General features: G+C 60.7%; 2 protein-coding genes across 3 annotated transcripts in view; one reads left to right on the top strand and one right to left on the bottom strand.

The window, feature by feature from the left end:
* LOC102455798 (dedicator of cytokinesis protein 2-like) overlaps positions 1–22,109 on the bottom strand; it is a 336,752-nt gene that overhangs the window by 29,807 nt on the left and 284,836 nt on the right. The window lies entirely within an intron of this gene.
* The window catches only part of LOC142825635 (uncharacterized), a 71,876-nt gene continuing 60,408 nt past the window's right edge, over positions 10,642–22,109 (top strand). Inside the window, exon 1 of the mRNA XM_075917671.1 lies at positions 10,642–10,765. The gene's annotated coding sequence lies outside the window, so the exon portion shown is untranslated. The remainder of the gene's footprint in view (positions 10,766–22,109) is intronic.

Raw genomic sequence — 22,109 nt, 5'->3', positions numbered from 1 at the left:
GCCTGCCAATGTAGACACTCCTTTTCCGGAAAAACTGAAAACAGAATAGTATTCTGTTTTAAGCAGTTCCGGAAATTCATGCCAGTGTAGACACAGCCGATGGGTTTCTGAAGGGGATGGTTTGATGAGATAACAGGATCTTGGTAACTACTTTACCATTCATTATTGGTGGGAAATAGGTCAATGGAGGGATGATAGGAGTTACTATAGAGAACTTTCTGGGAGTCTGGCTGGTGAGTCTTGCCCACACGCTCAGGGTTTAGCTGATCGCCATATTTGGGGTCGGGAAGGAATTTTCCTCCAGGGTAGATTGGCAGAGGCCCTGGAGGTTTTTCGCCTTCCTCTGTAGCATGGGGCACAGATCACAGCTGGAGGATTCTCTGCATCTTGGGGCCTTCAAAGTATTCGAAGGCTTCAGTATCTGAGACATAGGTGAGAGGATTATTCTAGGTGAGATTCTGTGGCCTGCACTGTGCAGGGGGTCAGACTAGATGATCATAATGGTCCCTTCTGACCTTAAAGTCTATGAGTCTATGATGGAGCAAGGGGAGGAGGAAAAGGTAGAGGTTTAGGAGATATTTATTAATAACTTGGGTGCCGCAGTGGCACATCCAAACAAGCCACATGAACTCAGTGCTGGTGCACAACACAAAATTCATTCTGCTCACGGGAGGAAACTCTTGGGCTATGTCTCCACCGGCTGTGTCTTGTGCAAGAACATGTCCCCGCTGCCATGTGCGAGCTGTGCTTTTGCACAAGCGCATCCATGGCAGTGTGGACACTCTCTTGCCCAAGAAAGCTCCAATGTCCATTTTAGCCAGAGGGGTTTCTTGCGCAAGAAATCCCTGCCAAGCATCCACACTGCCCTCTTGTGCAAGAGAGCTTACACCTGTTAGAAAAGAGCGAAGCTCTTGTGCAAGACGCCCTCGCTTACCATGCCGGACTGTAAATTCCTTGTGCAAGAGCAGGCAGGCAGTGTGGCTGCTCTGTGGGTTCTTGTACAAGAAGCCGCAAGAACTAATGTCACACACATTGGGTCAATGCAACTGCAGGATAGTTGCATGCGGGGGGTTTGGTGGGGGCCAAACTAATCCTTGTTGATAATAGGAGGATGTTGGGAAAAGCCCTTCGAGAGGGGTGACATGACACCTTTTACTTCTGATCATGTGTCCATCTTGCCCCAAGCATGTTACCTCCAGAGGCGTGGCTAATGGGAGGGGAAGGGGGTGTGGCTAATAGGGCACTACCAAAAATTATACAAACCTGCCGCCCATGGCTTCAGATTCACACGGCTACCCTTCCGATACTTGCATAAGAAAAGTCACCTTTAGCTTCCCAGCTAGCTCAGAATTCATGGGCAAGATAAGAACTAATGAGCCCCTACTGAAGTGAAAGCTGCTTAACAGCTTCTAACTCCAGCTATGAACTATAGGTCATTTTTTCCCTGAAGGACAGACAGAATCATAGATCACTAGAACTGGAAGGGACTCGAGAGGCCATCAAGTTCAGTCCTCTGCTCACATGGCAGAGCCAAGCACCATCTAGCTAGACCAGCTCCAACCTGCTCTTAAATATCTCCAGAGATGGACAGTCCACCCTCCCCCACAGGCAGGTAGCTGATTCACAGATGTCTGAGAGGGGAATGCCCTGGATATATGCAGTTGATGCAGCCATGGCTCTGGTTGAGCATGCAGGAAGTTCTTTGCCGAAGGCTGTGTATGCCACTCTTATGCACTCCATTATCCATTTGGAGAGTCTCAGAGGAAATGGGGAGTCCCAGAGATGGTTCAGCAGTTGAAATGAACAATCTGTTGGTTCTGCGGTTATGGGTGGTTCTATCTATGCAGAACACGATGGCCCTGCAGAGGTCGAGGGTATGGAGCATTGCCTGTGACTCATCGTCATGTGTGAGGCTCAGGAAAGAAGACAGGTAAGTTGATGGGTTCATTGCAATGGAACACAGAGGGGACCTTCGGCATGAACTTGGAGTGAGGATGAAGTACCACCTTGTCTTTATGGAAGACTGTGAATGATGGGTCTGTCATGAGGGCCCCGATTTCTCCAACCCTTCTGGTGGATGTTATAACCACAAGGAAGGCTACCTTCATGGAGAGGTGGAGCAACGAGTATGTTGCCATCGGCTTGAAGGGCTTTTGTGTTAGGACCCTAAGAATGAGAGTGAGGTCCCAGCTGGGGACTGGTGGTTCGATGGGTGGGTAGGTGTTTTGCAGCTCTTTAAGGAACCTTTCAGTTATGGGGTGTGTGAACACCGATGCATTGTCTACTGTGATGGCGGAGAGATGGACTTTGAGGGAGCTGAGGGAAAGGCCCAAGTTATTAAGCTCCGAGATGTATTGCAGGACCGCAGGTAGTGGAGCTGAGGCCACGTTGAGGTTTCTTCTTTGGGACCAAGCAGAGAAGCGTCACCATTTGTACAGGTAAGATTTCCGACTGGATGTTCTGTGGCTGTTGAGGAGAATTTCTTGGACTTGATTTGTGCATTGGGATTCCAGCGGAGTGAGCCACTGAGAGACCACGCCTGGAGCTGGAGAGTGCGGATGTATGGCTGAGGAAGGCGACTGCAGTGCTGGGTGAGGAGATGTGGGAGATGCCATGGCCGCTTGGATGACATTTGGAGCTGGTAAGTGTACCACGTCTGTCTCGGCCAGTCCAGGGCTCTGAGGATAACGTTGGCCCTGTCCATTCGGATCTTGTTGACCACTCGATGGAGAAGAGCTATCGGTGGAAAAGCACAGAGGAGTGCTACGCCCCAGTGGATCGTGAGTGTGCCTCCCAGGGAGTGAGAGCCAATGCCCGCATGTGAGCAGTACTGCGGGCACTTTTTGTTGGCATGGGTTGCAAATAGGTCTATCTGGGGAACACTCATCATTGGAAGATTTGGTGTAGGATGGTGGGCTCCATTTCCCACTCGTGGTTGGAGGAGAAGTTCCTGCTGAGAGAGTCCGCTGTTATGTTATCTTTGCCTGCGAGTTGTGGGGCAACTAGGGTTATGTTGTGTGCAATGGACCAAGTCCAGAGGCGGACTGCTTCCTTGCAGAGAGGTAAGATCTGGCCCCTCCCTGCTGTAGAACATTGCAGGTTGGCTGTCGGTAAAGATCTGCACCGTGGAGTTGGAGATGTGGTCTCAGAAGTTCTGGCAGGCATAGAATACCGCGTGGTGCTGGAGGGGACTCTGCGGGTGACCATCGGGCTTGTGTGGTGAGGGGCCGAGGGGAGCTCCCCAGCCTAGTGAGGACGCATCCGTGGTAATGGTAGTGGAGGGGGCTGGGGTGTGGAAGGGGACGCTTTGTGCATTTAGCCACCGTTGGAGCGAGTTCCTGATGGTGAGTGGCACCGAGAGCAGCTTGAGGAGGCCGTGTCTCCCTGGTCTCACTGTGCCAAGCCAATGCTGTGTAGTCTGGCATGAGGCACGACCGTGGTGGCTGCTGCCATGTGGTCTAAGAGCTGGAGACATGCTCTGGCGGGTAGCTGGGAGCTGTGCAGTGGAGTTGGATGAGCTCCCGTATGGCCAGGAACCTGTGATGGGGCAAAGCTGCAGGGGCCATGGTGCAATCTAATCAGGCCCCTACGAACTCTAGTACCTGGGTTGGCTGGTGTTGACATTTTGAGAGGTTTATCTGGAGGCCCAGGGATCGAAAGAGTCCATGGTGGTACTGACTGAGTTTTGTGTCTTGAAGGGAGTCAGCCCTTAGAAGGCAGTTGTCCAGTGAAGGGAAGATGGACACTCCCTGCCTGTGCAGATGAGCTGCGACTACTGCCAGGACCTTGGAGAATCCCCTCGGTGCAGTGGAGAGGCCGAAGAGGAGTACCATGTACAGAAGTGGTGTCCACCCGTGTAAACCAGTGCACGGGGTGGATAGACACGTAGAAGTACGCGTCCTGGAGGTCGAGAGTCGCTAACTAGTCATCTTTGTTGATGGAGGGGCGGATGGTGGAGAGGGTAACCATGCGGAAGACGTGCAGGGGTCCCAGTAGGGTCAAGGGGAAGACACAGGCACAGGTGGTACCCAATGGGTGGGCTGCCAATGAGGTATCATGGGTTGTGGCTGAAGTGTCTTCCTCTTAATGGAGGCATGCCTGGGTGAGACCGCATTTGGGAGAGAGGCAGCTTCCTCCTCGCTAGATACAGGAGGTGCAGAAGCTGCTGGAGAGAACCTGGCTGGCACCGAAAAGCGGAGTTGTGCGCACCGAGGTAACTTTGAGCTGTTCTGCAGATGCACAAGGGTAAGTCTGAGGCACGGAGCAGGCAGTACTGTGTCTGTGAGCCTCTTGACTTGCCGGGTACTGGAGAAGGTGCGCACGCCGACAGTGTCGAGCGACAGCACCGAAAAGCGGAGTTGTGCGCACCGAGGTAACTTTGAGCTGGTCTGCAGATGCACAAGGGTAAGTCTGAGGCACGGAGCAGGCAGTACTGTGTCTGTGAGCCTCTTGACTTGCCGGGTACTGGAGAAGGTGCGCACGCCGACAGTGTCGAGCGACAGCACCGAAAAGCGGAGTTGTGCGCACCGAGGTAACTTTGAGCTGTTCTGCAGATGCACAAGGGTAAGTCTGAGGCACGGAGCAGGCAGTACTGTGTCTGTGAGCCTCTTGACTTGCCGGGTACTGGAGAAGGTGCGCACGCCGACAGTGTCGAGTGACAGCACCGAAAAGCGGAGTTGTGCGCACCGAGGTAACTTTGAGCTGGTCTGCAGATGCACAAGGGTAAGTCTGAGGCACGGAGCAGGCAGTGCTGTGTCTGTGAGCCTCTTGACTTGCCGGGTACTGGAGAAGGTGCGCACGCCGACAGTGTCGAGCGACAGCACCGAAAAGCGGAGTTGTGCGCACCGAGGTAACTTTGAGCTGGTCTGCAAATGCACAAGGGTAAGTCTGAGGCACGGAGCAGGCAGTGCTGTGTCTGTGAGCCTCTTGACTTGCCGGGTACTGGAGAAGGTGCGCACGCCGACAGTGTCGAGCGACAGCACCGAAAAGCGGAGTTGTGCGCACCGAGGTAACTTTGAGCTGGTCTGCAGATGCACAAGGGTAAGTCTGAGGCACGGAGCAGGCAGTGCTGTGTCTGTGAGCCTCTTGACTTGCCGGGTACTGGAGAAGGTGCGCACGCCGACAGTGTCGAGAGTGAAGCTTTGGGAAAGCAGAGCACGGGATCTGCACAGGCGGCGCCATGGCTATCTTGAGTTTTTGTGCCTGTTTCAGCATTGAAGCCAGGTCCTGGGACTCTTGGGGGGCAATGGGTGATTGCAGCCCTGGCAAGCTGTTTTCTGGAGCCCCCACAGGGGACGGAACTGGCTTGGGTTTGTGGGATCGCCCTGTCTTGGGGGGAGGGGATTCCCTGCGAGTGTCTGCATGTGCTTAAAGGCTGCAGAGCTCGCAGGTCAGGCACCTGAAGCCGCCGTCTCTGTCATCGCCACTGCGGGGCTGAAGGGCGGATGTGGGGGACCAGGGTCCAGGGTCCAGGGCGGGTCTCCGTGTCGTCAGAGTGAGACAGGTTCCAGGCTTGGCTCTCGCTTTGTGTGCTCCGGCTGTCGGGATTCTGCAAGGAGCCGCTGAATCCTGCCATGGAGCTCCCCAGGCAGCGGAGCTCAGCGGAATAGACAAGCGGCAGATAGATGGCGCTTGAGCTCAGACCGCTCTGAGGGGGGCGGTTCCAAGGAGGTTTCTAAGGAAAAAAGTGTCCTGAGACAGAGTGAATGAAATAAAATCACTAAGCGTGGACGGGAGAGCCCGTGTGGGTGAGCCCGCATGGGGAAAGCGGGAGGCAGGGAGCCTCCGCTTAGCTGCAGCTCCACAGCTGATTGCAAAAGAATTTTGTTTGTTGAGTGAAAGGAAGGCAATTTTAAGGCTGAAGCTGACTAAACTCTATGGGCTGAGGAGCTGCATGCAGGGAGCCGTCCGGGTTCCGAGTGATGCCACCGGCAGCCGCGGAGGAGCTGAAGGGACCGTAGGCCGTGCATGCTCATTAGCTGCCTGGCACGTGGAGGGTGCTGCACATATGCAAACTACCTACCACTGGCACTGCTATTGAAATCTTCCGGCCGGGCGCACTGCAGCGCCCAAACACCTAAGGAGGTGCACTCACAGGGACACTCCTCGAAGAAGAAGATAATGGAGCAAGTAATTAAGGAATCCATCTGCAAACACCTGGAAGATAAGAAGGTGATAGGGAACAGCCAGCATGGATTTGTAAAGAACAAATCACATCAGACCAATAGGATAGCGTTCTTTGCTAGGATAAGGGAGAAGCGGTGGATGTGGTATACCTAGACTTTGGTAAGGCATTTGATATGGTCTCGCATGACCTTCTTATCAAAAAACTAGGGAAATGCCACCTAGATGGGGCTATGTAAGGTGGGTGCATAACTGGCTGGATAACCGTTCTCAGAGAGTCGTTATTAATGGTTCACAATTCTGCTGGAAGGGCAGAACAAGTGGGGATCTGCAGGGGTCTGTTTAGGGACAGGTTCTGTTCAATCTCTTCATCAATGATTTAGATGATGGCATAGAGAGCATGCTTATTACATTTGCAGATGATCCCAAGCTGGGAGGGGTTGCAAGTGCTTTGGAGGAAAGGGTCATAATTCAAAATGATCTGGACAAACTGGAGAAATGGTCTGAGGTAAACAGGATGAAGTTCAATATGCAAAGTACTTCACAAATGCAAAGTGCTCCACTTAGGAAGGAACAATCCATTTCACACGCACAGAATGGGAAGCGACTGTCTAGGAAGGAGTCCTGCAGAAAGGGATCTAGGGGTCATAGTGGACAAGTTAAACATGAGCCAATAGTGTGATGTTGGAGCAAAAAAGGCAAACATGGTTCTGGGCGGCATTAACAGGAGTGCTGTGAGCAAGACACGAGACGTCATTCTTCCGCTCCGCTCTGCGCTGGTTAGGCCCATTGGGAGTATTGTGTCTGGTTCTGGGCAATATGTTTCAGGAAAGATGTGGAGAAATTGGAGAAGGTCCAGAGAAGAGCAACAAAAAGGACTGAAAGTCTAGAAAACACGAGCTCTGAGGGAAGGCTGAAGGAATTGGGCTTGTGTAGTTTGGAAAGGAGAAATCTGAGAGGGGACAGGATCGCGGTTTTCAAGTATCTGAAAGGGTGCTCCAAGGAGGAGGGAGAATTGCTCTCCTTGGCCTCTGAGGACAAGGTGAGAAGCAATGGGCTTAAACTGCAGCCAGGGAGGGTTAGGTTGGACATCAGGAAAACCGTCCTGCCTGTCAGGGTGGCTAAACACCGGAATAAATTGCTTAGGAAGGTTGTGGATGTTGGACAGACATCTCTCAGGGATGGTCTAGATGCTGCTTGGCCCTGCTGTGAGGCAGGGGACTGGAGCCTTGTTTTAATGCCCTGTCCTTACTAGCCAGATGGTCTGACGTACGTGGGCAACGTGCCCAGCCTGGAGAGGCTGGTGCATGTCACTTGTCTTTGAGAGAGGGGAGAACTAGGCCAGGAGCACACTCTGCCCCGGCTTCTGAGCTGGGGGAATGTGCTGGGGCTGCCTGTTGATGGTCCGGGACTGTCCCTGTGCTGGGGCGTGCCTGGCTGTGACACCCGGCGCCTGCCAGAGGTGACATCTGTTGGCTGACTCAGCATCACAGCACGAGGCAGCCTCTCGTGGTGGATCTGGAGGGCTCAGCAGTTCCATGGCCCAGGTTTTACTCCCAGCTCTCTCCCACAAGAAGCAGTGGGGAACAAGGTACCCCCAGAGCTGTCACAGGCCCCAGTCTGCGAGGTCTGAGAGATTCTGGCCCCGGCTGGCTTGGGACCTGGCCAGCGAGCTACTGAGCCTTTTGCCTGCAGAGCACTAGCTCCCCAGAACTCCTTTCCCCACGGCCAGCGCAGTCCCAGCTGCCCACGCTGCCGTGAACAGTTCTCTCTGCCAGGAATTGGCAGAACCCTGCACTCCCAGCCGACCTACCCCCGGGGTGTCTTGGAAACGAGCCCCGGCTCTCCCAGGGATGCCAGTCAGCGACGCCCACGAGGCAATCCGTGGCCCGACTCCGTTTTCATGCTGCCCTGAGAGCACCGCAGAGCTGACTCCTCACCCACCCCTGCCCACACGAGGAAACAGAGCAGCCACGACAGCGCCCTGGCGGACAGGAAGGGATGCTGGACGGAGCATGAGCTGGGCCTCTCGGAGAGAAAGGGGCCCACCTTTCGCCCCCGCTAGCCCCAGGCTGGCAGGGGTGGGGGATGGAGCATTTCTAACCTGATCCCAGCGCTGCAGGCTCCCTGGGACTCTGGTGAAGTGCACGGGATGCAGGAGGGCACCGGCAGGCACTGGGCCCCGGGCACGGAGCTCAGGGGCCAAGTGGTGGGGGGCAGGGCCCTGGGGGCCTTGCCCTGCCCATGTAGAGCTTGTTCTGCGGAGCACCTCACCCCAGCAGCAGCGGGGCGTCCAAGGACACGGGAGAACACGCCAAGGACTCAGCTAAACAGTCCTGAATACAAATCCAGCCATTTGCATAACACTGGAAGTGCAGCGGGGAGCTGCGTCCTTAGCTGGCCCACGGCTGCCCTGCCCAAAGACCCTGCAGGGCCTTGCTAGGCAAGCGGCAGAGAGTCCGGCAGAGCACACGGGCCATTAGCCACCCGAGGGATCCGTATCCGGCCGGCTGGACTTGCCTGCCGAGCGTGGAATGATCACACGAGCGGCTGGATCCCGCCCATGGCTCGGCTGTGGATGCAGACGCCTGGTGTGCGCCAGGGGCTGTGAACACGGGACGTAGGGCAAACTGGGAGCGTGCCACACGCGGAAAATGGGCCGCCTGCGCCTGGCACACTCCCCTCCTGCCCGCCAGCCCCGGGGCAGGAGAGACTGACGCTCTCCCCTCTGGTCAGCACGGAGCAGAGCCCTGGCTCTGGCCCGAGGAGCAGCCCGCTGGCACCCTTGAGAAGGGGCTCGCCGGCAGGGAAGAGCCTCCTCCCCTCCCCAGAGAGTCCAGCGACAGAGACGCCGGGACTCGGAAGCAGCGACAGGCCGACACGTCTAACGCGGCCGAGCTGGCCAGGGAGTCGTGTGCAAACGGCTGTTCCAGCAGTGGCCGGCGGTGGCCGGGTGACCACGCTGGCTGCCCCCTCAGCCCCGTGACTGGATTTCCACGTAGATGCCGCCTCCACACAGCCAGAGAGCGCTCAGCTGGGGATGGGGACGCGGGGCGCTTGCTGCTCCAGCTCTCGGGGAGACGGGCCAGCCCGCCAAGCAGCATGGCCACTCCCTGGTGATGTCACAGCCCCACCACCGGGCAGGGGGCTGCTGGAGCTGCCTGACTCAAGCTGCACCAGGGCAGCGACTGGGGGGCTCCAGCCAATGGCTCGCACAAATGTGCTTGCCGGCAGGCTGAGGGAGGGGCTCAGGGCATGAGGGAGATGGTCTCCTCTCCCCCCCGGAAACCAAAGGCTGTCCTGCCCCACACTGCTCCATGGCCTGGCTCAAAGCTCTGGATCCCGGCCCCTGCCCTGGCTCCCCTCGCCGCTTTGGCACAAGCCCCTTCTCTCCACGTTCATGGGCTGATCACCTCCCAGCCGCCGTTGTGCAAGGCCCCTTCGCCCTGCCAGCGGGACACAGCTCCCAGCCCGGCGGCCCCTACCCGCAGGCACTATGGAATCGGGGGCGCAAGCCCTTCCCCAGCCTACGGCGGCGCCACTGGGCCCGACTCCACAGATGCCGGGGGACAAAGGATGAAAAGCGGGGCGGGGGCGGGGCCTCAGTGTAAACGAGGGAAGGGGACGGGGACACGGCGCCCGCTGCCCAGAGGAATGGGCCCGGACCCGGGACCCTAGGGAGCAGCACTGAGCACCCCTTGTCCAGCATCCTCCCCCTGGTCTCCGCGATGGCGGCTTTCCCAGGGCCTGGAGGCTGACGAGGCGTCTCACGGCTTTGTGGGGCCACGGATGAGGAGGGGAGAGGGGCAGCCAGAGCCTCAGCTGCAGGAGCCGGAGGAGGGGCTCCAAGCTGGTGGCCCCAGGGACGGGGTGAAGTGCACCAGGCCCAGGCCCCTGCTCACGGCTCCGCTTAGTCTCCTCTTTTCTAGGCTGAAAAGCCCCCGACTTTAAATCTCTTGGCAGGGGCCCGCCCCAAACCCCTCAGCATGTTTGGTGCCTTTTCTGACCCTTTTCCCGTGCCAAGGGGTCTTTATTGGGGCTGCAGCCACACCCAGAGCAGCCGGGCCCAGGACAGGCCACCTCTGGGTCAAACTCCCCCAGCGCCAGGCTGCCTGGCCCTGGCTGCGAGCAGACACTGCCCCAGCCTGGAGGGCCAAGGGCCGGGGGGAGGCGCGCTCACCACACACAAGCCCCAGCTGGGCCGGGCTCTTCTCCAGGCCAGCCCGCGGCACAGACCCCAGCTGCTGCAGCCCCTGGGAATCCAGGGCCAGTGGCCCCGCTCCCGCTGCCCGCCGGGAGACCCCGAGAGGAGGCGAATCCCCGCCCCGAGGGAGCGCTGCTGCCCGCCCGGGCTCTGCTGGCTCCGCTTCGGCCCCCGGCCTTTAGTGCCTGGGGCTTTGCCAGCCCCGGGCCGAGACCCCGCGGCCTCCCCAGCTCCCCTCCCCGTGGGCGGCCACCCGGCTCCGACTGCCGGGCCCGCCCCTGCCTCCTCCGCACGCGCCCGGCCCCCGGCCCGCGGCCCGCCTGCTCCATCGCTCGGCGGCCTGCGTCCCGGCTCCTGCTCCGGCCCGGCCGCCAGTGCAGCCCGGCAGGGCCTGCCGGTCCCGAGCCTGCGCCGCCGCCCGCTCCGCCGAAGGGCCAGGTGAGGGGCCGGCAGACGGAGCGGGGAGCCGGGGGGAGCGGGGGACAGGGGCGGGGAGAGCGGGGGGGAGCGGGGGACGGGAGCCGGGGGGAGCGGGGGACAGGGGCGGGGAGAGCGGGGGGGAGCGGGGGACGGGAGCCGGGGGGAGCGGGGGACAGGGGAGCCGGGGAGAGCGGGGGGGAGCGAGGGACAGGGGCGGGGAGAGCGGGGGGGAGCGGGGGACAGGGGCGGGGAGAGCGGGGGGGAGCGGGGGACAGGGGAGCCGGGGGGAGCGGGGGACAAGGGCGCGGGGAGTCGGGGGGGGGAGCCAGGAACAGGGACGCGGGGAGTCGGGGTTGGGGGGACGGGCGGGGAGAGCGGGGGACAGGGGCGCGGGGAGTCAGGGGGAGCGGGGGAGTCGGGGGGAGCGGGGCACAGGGGAGTCGGGGACAGGGGAGTCGGGGGGAGCGGGGGACCGGGGTGCGGGGAGATGGGGGGGAGCGGGTCACAGGGGAGTCGGGGACAGGGGAGTCGGGGGGAGCGGGGGACCGGGGTGCGGGGAGTCGGGGGGAGCGGGGGACCGGGGTGCGGGGAGTTGGGGGGAGCGGGGCACAGGTGCGTGGGGAGTCGGGGGGAGCGGGGGACCGGGTGCGGGGAGTTGGGGGGAGCGGGGCACAGGGGAGCCGGGGGGAGGGGAGTCGGGGGGAGCGGGGGACCGGGGTGCGGGGAGTCGGGGGAAGCGGGGGACCGGGGAGTCGGGGGGAGCGGGGGACCGGGGTGCGGGGAGTTGGGGGGAGCGGGGCACAGGGGAGCCGGGGGGAGGGGAGTCGGGGGGAGCGGGGGACCGGGGTGCGGGGAGTCGGGGGGAGCGGGGGAGTTGGGGGGAGCGGGGCACAGGGGAGCCGGGGTGAGGGGAGTTGGGGGGGAGCGGGGCACAGGGGAGTCGGGGTGCGGGGAGTCAGGGGGAGCGGGGGACCGGGGTGCGGGGAGTTGGGGGGGAGCGGGGCACAGGGGAGCCGGGGGGAGGGGAGTCGGGGGGAGCGGGGGGACCGGGGTGCGGGGAGTCGGGGGGAGCGGGGGAGTTGGGGGGAGCGGGGCACAGGGGAGCCGGGGTGAGGGGAGTTGGGGGGGAGCGGGGCACAGGGGAGTCGGGGTGCGGGGAGTCAGGGGGAGCGGGGGACCGGGGTGCGGGGAGTTGGGGGGGAGCGGGGCACAGGGGAGTCGGGGGGAGGGGAGTCGGGGGGAGCGGGGGACCGGGGTGCGGGGAGTCGGGGGGAGCGGGGGACCGGGGAGTCGGGGGGAGCGGGGGACCGGGGTGCGGGGAGTCGGGGGGACCGGGGAGCCGGGGGGAGGGGAGTCGGGGGGAGCGGGGGACCGGGGTGCGGGGAGTTGGGGGGAGCGGGGGACCGGGGAGCCGGGGGGAGGGGAGTCGGGGGGAGCGGGGGACCGGGGTGCGGGGAGTCGGGAGGAGCGGGGGACCGGGGAGCCGGGGGGAGGGGAGTCGGGGGGACCGGGGAGCCGGGGGGAGGGGAGTCGGGGGGAGCGGGGGACCGGGGTGCGGGGAGTCGGGGGGAGTGGGGGACCGGGGTGCGGGGAGTTGGGGGGAGCGGGGGACCGGGGAGCCGGGGGGAGGGGAGTCGGGGGGAGCGGGGGACCGGGGTGCGGGGAGTCGGGGGGAGCGGGGGACCGGGTACGGGGAGTTGGGGGGGAGCGGGGCACAGGGGAGCCGGGGGGAGGGGAGTCGGGGGGAGCGGGGGACCGGGTGCGGGGAGTCAGGGGGAGCGGGGGTGCGGGGAGTCGGGGGGGACCGGGGTGCGGGGAGTCGGGGGGAGCGGGGGACCGGGTGCGGGGAGTTGGGGGGGAGCGGGGCACAGGGGAGTCGGGGACAGGGGAGCCGGGGAAGGGGGACCGGGGGGAGGGGAGTCGGGAGAGAGCCGGGGGGAGGGGCAGAGGGACCCAGGAGGAGAGTCCAGGGGATGGGGGCCAAAGGGACCCTGAAGCTGCTAGCGAGGTGTCCTAGGGTCCCAGTTTCTGAGCCCCACCGAGGTTAGTGGCACCGTGGAGCTGGTTTTGAGTGGGATGGGCAGGGTGGGGGCTGGCTCAGAAAGCTGCAGACAGGGAGCCAGCTCAGTGCCAGGCCCTAGTGGCCTCCCTGGGGAGGGGGAAGAGAGAAGCGCTGGGAGCCGGGGCGGACACACGAGGCTGGTGCCGGGAGCCCCAAGGGCCTGGCTGGGGGAGAAGGTTGCCGGGCTCTGCCGTCCATTCCCTGGTTCCCAAGGGCCCGGGAGGTGCCCAGCCTGGAGTGTTGGGACCTCATCCCCGGCCTCCTGCCTGCTGCCCTCTGCGGAGCTTCTCCAGCCTCGCAGGCTCCGCCCGCCCCCCCCCCCCCGGGGAGCCTGGTGCAGGCAGGAAGGGGCAGCGGGGAGAGGCTGCCTCACACGGAACGAGTCTGGCCCGTGGGGCCCAGCACCAGCTCAGTCCCCCTTTGGGTGCTGCAGTCCCCGGCGTGGTCCTGCCTGGCGCCAGGAAGCACCCAGCTGCGGAGACAGGCCCCAGGCCTGCCCTCTCCTCCCGTGGGGTGCGGAGGGGAGACGTGCGGAGCCCTGTATGGATGCAACGTTTCTATCCGCAGCCGCCCAACAGAAGCCGCGTGTATCTGCATCCCCAAATCCGCGGATTTGCAGGGCCCTGGAGACGTGGCCCCTGGCAGGAGCCATTAGAGATGCCGAGTGAAATAAACCTGCCCCCACGTCTCTGAGGAGGGAATGTTGGAAAGACCAAAGTTCCTTGGTCAGCCCCTGTCCGCACCCCAGGCCTCTGCCCCCTTTCTCGCTGCCCCAGGTGTCTCAGCCTTGGCCTCTGCTCAGGGAGATCTCACGGGTGGTTGGTGCAAGCCCCTGTCCCACCTACAGCCCCGCCCCCCCATGTGGAGGGGAACATGCCCTCGCCACCCTGGAGCACTGGGGAGGGGAAGGGAGGCGGGGCAGCGAGCCAAGCACTCCCCAGCTGTCCTGGAGCACCGGGAGGGAGGCAGTGCGGCTTCAGGAGCACCCGGGAGTGGGAGGCGCAATACAGCTCCCTGAGCACCCGGGGGGGGGGGAGGAAAGTCAAGGGGGGGCACAGTGCAGCTCCCAGAGCACCTGGGGGGGGAGGAGAGTCGGGGGGGCGCAGTGCAGCTCCCAGAGCGCCTGGGGGGGAGGAGAGTCAGGGGGGCGCAGTGCAGCTCCCAGAGCACCCGGGGGGGAGGAGAGTCAGGGGGGCGCGCAGTGCAGCTCCCAGAGCACCCGGGGGAGGGAGGAGAGTCGGGGGTGCGCAGTGCAGCTCCCAGAGCACCCAGGAGGGAGGAGAGTCAGGGGGGCGCGCGCAGTGCTGCTCCCAGAGCACCCGGGGGGGAGGAGAGTCGGGGGTGCGCAGTGCAGCTCCCAGAGCACCCGGGGGGGAGGAGAGTCAGGGGGGCGCGCAGTGCAGCTCCCAGAGCACCCGGGGGGGGAGGAGAGTCGGGGGGGGCGCAGTGCAGCTCCCAGAGCACCCGGGGGGGAGGAGAGTCAGGGGGGCGCGCAGTGCAGCTCCCAGAGCACCCGGGGGGGGAGGAGAGTCGGGGGTGCGCAGTGCAGCTCCCAGAGCACCCGGGGGGGAGGAGAGTCAGGGGGGCGCGCGCAATGCTGCTCCCAGAGCACCCGGGGGGGAGGAGAGTCGGGGGTGCGCAGTGCAGCTCCCAGAGCACCCGGGGGGGAGGAGAGTCGGGGGTGCGCAGTGCAGCTCCCAGAGCACCCGGGGGGGAGGAGAGTCAGGGGGGCGCGCAGTGCAGCTCCCAGAGCACCCGGGGGGGAGGAGAGTCAGGGGGGCGCGCAGTGCTGCTCCCAGAGCACCCGGGGGGGGGGAGGAGAGTCGGGGGGGTGCGCAGTGCAGCTCCCAGAGCACCCTAGGAGGGAGGAGAGTCGGGGGGCACGCAGTGCAGCTCCCAGAGCACCCGGGGGGGGAAGAGAGTCGGGGGTGCGCAGTGCAGCTCCCAGAGCACCCGGGGGGGAGGAGAGTTGGGGGGGGCGCAGTGCTGCTCCTAGAGCACCCGGGGGGAAGAAACGAGGGGGGCGCAGGAGCACCCGGGGGGGGTGGTCACGCGATTCCAGCCCCCCTGGCCAGGCACACGTGGAGTGTGGCAAGACTCCGTAGGCGTAGCCACGAGGCACCTCTGGAAACCCGTGTGTGCGTCCGTCTCGCCCTGGCTCTGGGCCTGCCACGTGCTGGGCGGGGTGTTCCTCACGCTTGGGCTACAGCCACACAGCTTCCCTCTTCTGCAAAGGCCTATGCAAATGAAGCACGGATTAGTATATTGCCATGCTTCATTTGCATAATTAATTACGAGCCATTGTTGTGCTTGAACGGCTCTTGCGCAAAAACGGCTCCTAATTACTTATGCAAATGAAGCGCGGCAATATGCTAATCTGCGCTTCATTTGCATAGGCTGTTGCGGAAGAGGGACGTTGTAGTCGTAGCCTTGGTGAGCCGTGGGTTTGAGGTTAGGTGCGTTTCTGCTGCGGGTCCTTGCGCCAGGAGCAGAGCGGGACACGGCCACCTCCCATCCGCCTCGGCACGGTGAGCTGGAGATGCGGGAGGGGCCGCTCAGGTGGGGCTGTGTGACCAGTGAAGCTGGGCATGGCTGCCTACCCGGCAGGCCTGAGTACAGGGAGCACTCAGCGGTAGCCCATGTGATGCCTCAGGGCCACGCAGGTAACGCTGTATGCGGCCTGCAGCGGTAAATAGGCTGGAGCCACGGGCCTAGCCAGACACAAGAAGCCAGGCGGCAAGAACTGGCCTCGCCTTGCCACTGTCACCAGCCAGGGGCCACCGCGTGGGAACTCTCTCGGGGGGGTCACGTGGGCTCTCCACATACCACTGCCCCCACCCGCCCCGGCACAGAACGCCTTGCCACTGTCACCAGCCAGGCCACCGCGTGGGAACTCTCTTGGGGGGGTCACGTGGGCTCTCCACATACCACTGCCCCCGCCCACCCTGGCACAGAACGCCTTGCCACTGTCACCAGCCAGGGGCCACCGCGTGGGAACTCTCTCGTGGCTCACGTGGGCTCTCCACATACCACTGCCCCCGCCCACCCTGGCACAGAACGCCTTGCCACTGTCACCAGCCAGGGGCCACCGCGTGGGAACTCTCTCGGGGGGGTCACGTGGGCTCTCCACATACCACTGCCCCCGCCCGCCCCGGCACAGAACGCCTTGCCACTGTCACCAGCCAGGGGCCACCGCGTGGGAACTCTCTCGTGGCTCACGTGGGCTCTCCACATACCACTGCCCCCGCCCACCCCGGCACAGAACGCCTTGCCACTGTCACCAGCCAGGGGCCACCGCGTGGGAACTCTCTCGGGGGGGTCACGTGGGCTCTCCACATACCACTGCCCCCGCCCACCCCGGCACAGAACGCCTTGCCACTGTCACCAGCCAGGCCATCGCGTGGGAACTCTCTCGGGGGGGTCACGTGGGCTCTCCACATACCCATGCCCCCGCCCACCCCGGCACAGAACGCCTTGCCACTGTCACCAGCCAGGGGCCACCGCGTGGGAACTCTCTCGGGGGGGTCACGTGGGCTCTCCACATACCCATGCCCCCGCCCACCCCGGCACAGAACGCCTTGCCACTGTCACCAGCCAGGCCACCGCGTGGGAACTCTCTTGGGGGGTCACGTGGGCTCTCCACATACCACTGCCCCCGCCCACCCCGGCACAGAACGCCTTGCCACTGTCACCAGCCAGGGGCCACCGCGTGGGAACTCTCTCGGGGGGATCACGTGGGCTCTCCACATACCCATGCCCCCGCCCACCCCGGCACAGAACGCCTTGCCACTGCCACCAGCCAGGGGCCACCGCGTGGGAACTCTCTTGGGGGGGTCACGTGGACTCTCCACATACCACTGCCCCCGCCCACCCCGGTACAGAACGCCTTGCCACTGTCACCAGCCAGGCCACCGCGTGGGAACTCTCTTGGGGGGGTCACGTGGGCTCTCCACATACCACTGCCCCCGCCCATCCCGGCACAGAACACCTTGCCACTGTCACCAGCCAGGCCACCGCATGGGAACTCTCTTGGGGGGATCACGTGGGCTCTCCACATAACACTGCCCCCGCCCACCCCGGCACAGAACACCTTGCCACTGTCACCAGCCAGGGGCCACCGCGTGGGAACTCACTCGGGGGGATCACGTGGGCTCTCCACATACCACTGCCCCCGCCTGCCCCGGCACAGAACGCCTTGCCACTGTCACCAGCCAGGGGCCACCGCGTGGGAACTCTCTCGAGGCTCACGTGGGCTCTCCACATACCACTGCCCCCGCCCACCCCGGCACAGAACGCCTTGCCACTGTCACCAGCCAGGGGCCACTGCGTGGGAACTCTCTCGTGGCTCACGTGGGCTCTCCACATACCCATGCCCCCGCCCACCCCGGCACAGAATGCCTTGCCACTGTCACCAGCCAGGGGCCACCGCGTGGGAACTCACTCGGGGGGATCACGTGGGCTCTCCACATACCACTGCCCCCGCCTGCCCCGGCACAGAACGCCTTGCCACTGTCACCAGCCAGGGGCCACCGCGTGGGAACTCTCTCGAGGCTCACGTGGGCTCTCCACATACCACTGCCCCCCGCCCACCCCGGCACAGAACGCCTTGCCACTGTCACCAGCCAGGGGCCACCGCGTGGGAACTCTCTCCGGGGGGATCACGTGGGCTCTCCACATACCACTGCCCCCGCCCACCCCGGCACAGAACGCCTTGCCACTGTCACCAGCCAGGGGCCACCGCGTGGGAACTCTCTCCGGGGGGATCACGTGGGCTCTCCACATACCCATGCCCCCGCCCACCCTGGCACAGAACGCCTTGCCACTGTCACCAGCCAGGGGCCACCGCGTGGGAACTCTCTCGAGGCTCACGTGGGCTCTCCACATACCACTGCCCCCGCCCACCCCGGCACAGAACGCCTTGCCACTGTCACCAGCCAGGGGCCACCGCGTGGGAACTCACTCGGGGGGATCACGTGGGCTCTCCACATACCACTGCCCCCACCTGCCCCGGCACAGAACGCCTTGTTGGGAAGAAGCAGAAGCCACGGTGACCCCAAGTGACCTCTCTGTGCCATCTAGCACTGCTAGCAGTTCCCTGTCCAGAGCACTGCCCTGCGGGAGTGGGCCTGCCTGAGCTGCATGTCTAGCGCGGGCAGTGAGCCAGGCAGGCGCCAGACACGGCGCAGACAGCCTTTCGGGAGTCAGGCTTTACTTGTGGTGAGCTGTGCTCCCAATCCGTCACGTCCACCCCCAAGGTCATCGCAGGTTGGAATGCAGAGGTCACCTTCCTCACGGATTACTGTGCTGCTTTAGGATTTACACTATGGTAATAACTGGAAGCCACAAATATCTAGTGCAGCGTTTCCTGATGCCAGTGACCGGCTGCTGCCGTGCTAGTCTGTGTCAGGGCCTGGCGCCGGTCCCCGAGGAACACCGAGCAAGGGGAATTACTCATCTGGAAAACAATGGAGGGCTTTTTCATCCCCATTCGGTGCAACCTGGCTTTCCCGGGAGTGAATACGGGTTAGGGAAGCACACCAAGGGTGCCATTTTGGGGAAGCGAGGGGCGCAGTAGTTCCCCCCCAAGTTTGAACTCCTGGATTTCATTCTTGAGGTCTGCTTAAAGCCCATGTCCTGACTCCAGAGGCAGCTCTTAAATGCACAGAGTTTGAGAACGGCCACGCTGGGCCAGACCAAAGGCTCGTCCAGCCCAGCACCCTGTCGGCCGACAGTGGCCAGTGCCAGGTGCCCCAGAGGGAGGGGACACAACAGGAAGTCCTCATATGATCTCTCCAGGGAAACAGAGGTCAGGGTCCCATCAGTTTGAGAGCTTGCAGCTTTGCATTTAAGCCTGGGAGTTTGTTATAAAGAGGGAGGTGGGTGACTCAGAATGCAAAAGGCCAGACATTCCAGTCACCCTGAAAACACTGCCGGTACTCCACATAAAAGATAGGGGGCAGAAGAAAAGGAACAAGTGTGGTGCTGTAGGGTTCTGCATTTGGATCAAACTTACACTTCTTAGAAATGTTCTTGGAAAATGGGTAAACCAAGACTTCTCCAAAGCTGACTGCAAAGAGTTAAAGGGATTTCTCAAAACCCAGTGGCTACGTCTACACTGGCATGATTTTCCGAAAATGCTTTTAACGGAAAACTTTTCCGTTAAAAGCATTTTTGGAAAAGCACGTCTAGATTGGCAGGATGCTTTTCTGCAAAACCACTTTTTGCAAAAAAGCATCTGTGCCAATCTAGACGTGGTTTTTCGCAAAAAAGCCCTGATCGCTATTTTCGCCATCAGGGCTTTTTTGCGGAAAACAGTCCTGTGCTGTCTACACTGGCCCTTTTGCGCAAAAGTCTTTTGGAAAAAGACTTTTGCCCGAACGGGAGCAGAATAGAATTTCCGCAAAAGCACTGACAATCTTACAGGAGATCCTCAGTGCTTTTCCAGAAATTCAAGCGGCCAGTGTAGACAGCTGGCAAGTTTTTCCGCAAAAGCAGATGATTTTGCGGAAAAACTTGCCAGTCTAGACACAGCCAGTGACTGGGCAACACTAAGGCAGATGGAATTCAGTGCTGATAAGTGCAAAGTGATGCACATGGAAAAATATAATCCCAGCTATAGATACAGAAATAATGGGGTCAAGAATAGCTGTTGCCACTCAAGAAAGATCTTGGATTCATTGTGGAAAGTTCTTAGAATCATAGAATCCCAGAGCTGGAAGAGCCCTCAGGAGTCATCGAGTCCAGCCCCCTGCCCAAAGCAGGACCAGCCCCAACTCAATCAACCCAGCCAGGGCTTTGTCAAGTCAAGACTTAAAAACCTCTAGGGATGGAGATTCCACCCCCTCCCTAAGTAACCCATTCCAGGGCTTACCCACCCGCCTAGGGAAATAGTTTTTCCTAATATCCAACCTAGACCTCTCCCACCACAACTTGAGACCATTGCTCCTTGTTCTGCATCTGTCACCACAGAGAACAGCCTCTCTCCATCCCCTTTGAAACCCCCCTTCAGGAAATTGAAGGTTGCTATCAAATCCCCTCTCGCTCTTCTCTTCTGTAGACTAAATAAGCCCAAATCCCTCAGCCTCTCCTCGTAGGTCGTGTGCTCCAGCCCCCTAATCATTTTGGTTGTCCTCTGCTGGACCCTCTCCAATGCGTCCACATCGTTTCTATAGTGGGGGCCCAGAACTGGATGCAATACTCCAGAGCCGAATAAAGGGAATAATCACTTCTCTGGATCTGCTGGCAATGCTCCTCCTAATACACCCTAATATGCCATTAGGGTATGTCTACACTACTCCCCTAGTTCAAACTAGGGGGGGTTATGTAGTCATACGGAGTTGCAAATGAACCCTGGGATTTGAATTTCCCGGGCTTCATTTGCATAAAGCCGGCCGGCGCCATTTTTAAATACCGGCTAGTTCGGACCCCGTGCCGCACGGCTACACGTGGCACGGACTAGCTAGTTTGGATTAGGCTTCCTAATCTGAACTAGCTAGTCCGTGCTGCGTGGCTACACGCAGCACGGGGTCCGAACTAGCCGGCATTTAAAAATGGCGCCGGCCGGCTTTATGCAAATGAAGCCCGGGAAATTCAAATCCCAGGCTTCATTTGCAACTCCGTATGACTACATTACCCCCCAGTTCGAACTAGGGGAGTAGTGTAGACATACCCTAAGTCTTCTTGGCTACAAGGACACACTGTTGACTCCTATCCAGCTTCTCATCCACTGTAATCCTCAGATCCTTATCTGCGAACTGCTACTTAGCCAGTCGGTCCCCAGCCTGTACCAATGCTTGGGATTCTTCTGTCCCATGGGCAGGACTCTGCACTTGTCCTTGTTGAACCTCATCAGATTTCTTTGGCCCAATCCTCTAATCTGTCCAGGTCACTCTGGACCCTATCCCTGCCCTCCAGCGTATCTACCTCTGCCCCTAGCTTAGTGTCACCCACAAACTTGCTGAGGGTGCAATCCATCCCCTCGTCCAGCTCATTAATAAAGATGTTGAGCAAAATTGGCCCTAGAACAGATGCTTAGGGCACTCTGCTAGAAACCGTCCGCCAACCTGACATCAAGCCGTTGATCACTACCCATTGGGCCTGACAATCTAGCCAGCTTTCTATGCATCTTACAGTTCTTTGATCTAATCCGTACTTAACTTGCTGGCAAGAATATTGTGGGAGACCGTATCGAAAGCCTTGCTAAAGTCAAGGTCTATCACATCCACAGAGCCAGTTACCTCATCACAGAAGCTAATCAGATTGGTCAGGCACGACTTGCCCTTTGTGAATCCATGCTGACTATTCCTGATCACATTCCCCTCTTCCAAGTGCTTCAACATGGATTCTTTAAGGATCCCCTCCATGATTTTTCTGGGGACTGAGGAAAGGCTGACTGGTCTGTAGTTCCCTGGATTGTGTGAAGTTTCCTGAAAATATCTGCTCTGTGCAGTGTAGTCTAAAAACTAAAAATCTAAATATTGGGAGTCATTAGGAAAGGAATAGCTAAGACGACCAAATGCCATGTTGCCTCTACATAAAGTCATGGGGTGCCACATCCTGAATCCTGTGTGCAGATCTGGCCACCCCATCTGAAAAAAGATGTATTGTAATTGGAAAAGGTACAGAAAGGGCAACAGAAATGATTAGGGGTGAGGAACAGCTTCCAGAGAAGGACAGAACACCAGACTGAGGCTTTTTCAGCTTGGAAAAGAAATGACTAAAGGCTGGGGGGACGTGTTAGAGCTCTAGAAAATCATGAATGGCGTGGAAAAGTAGAATAAGGGAATGTTACTTATTCCTTCACTAACGTAACACAAGAAGCTGACCCAATTCAATGTGTAGGCAGCAGACTTCAAACAAACCAAATTATTTCGTCCGTCATCTTTTATTTCTTTACAGTCGTCTTGTGAAACTCTTTGCCGGGGGTGGTGGAAAGACCCACAACATAACGAGGTTCCAATAAGAACAAAATCAGTTCAAGGACAGCAGGTCCATCAGTGGCTACTAGCCAGAATGGGCAGGGATGGTGTCTGGCTTCTGTTTGTCAGAAGCTGGGAATGGGCGACAGGGGAGGGATCATGATGGCTGCCGCTTCCGTTTCTTCCTTCTGAAGCGCCTGGCAATGGCCGCCGTTGGCAGACAGGACCCTGGGCTAGAAGGACCATTGGTCTGACCCAGTCTGGCCATTCTGATGTTCAAATAGAGCTGAAGTGTATCTTCCCCCTGCTGTAACCCACTAGCCCCCACTCCCCGTCCAGAACACAAGAGTCCTGAGGGGGTCGGTGTCTCCACAGAGTTAGT

This window comes from Pelodiscus sinensis, unplaced genomic scaffold, assembly GCF_049634645.1.
Source record: "Pelodiscus sinensis isolate JC-2024 unplaced genomic scaffold, ASM4963464v1 ctg107, whole genome shotgun sequence".
Lineage (NCBI taxonomy): Eukaryota > Metazoa > Chordata > Testudines > Trionychidae > Pelodiscus > Pelodiscus sinensis.
This window is presented reverse-complemented; position numbering and strand designations above follow the sequence as displayed.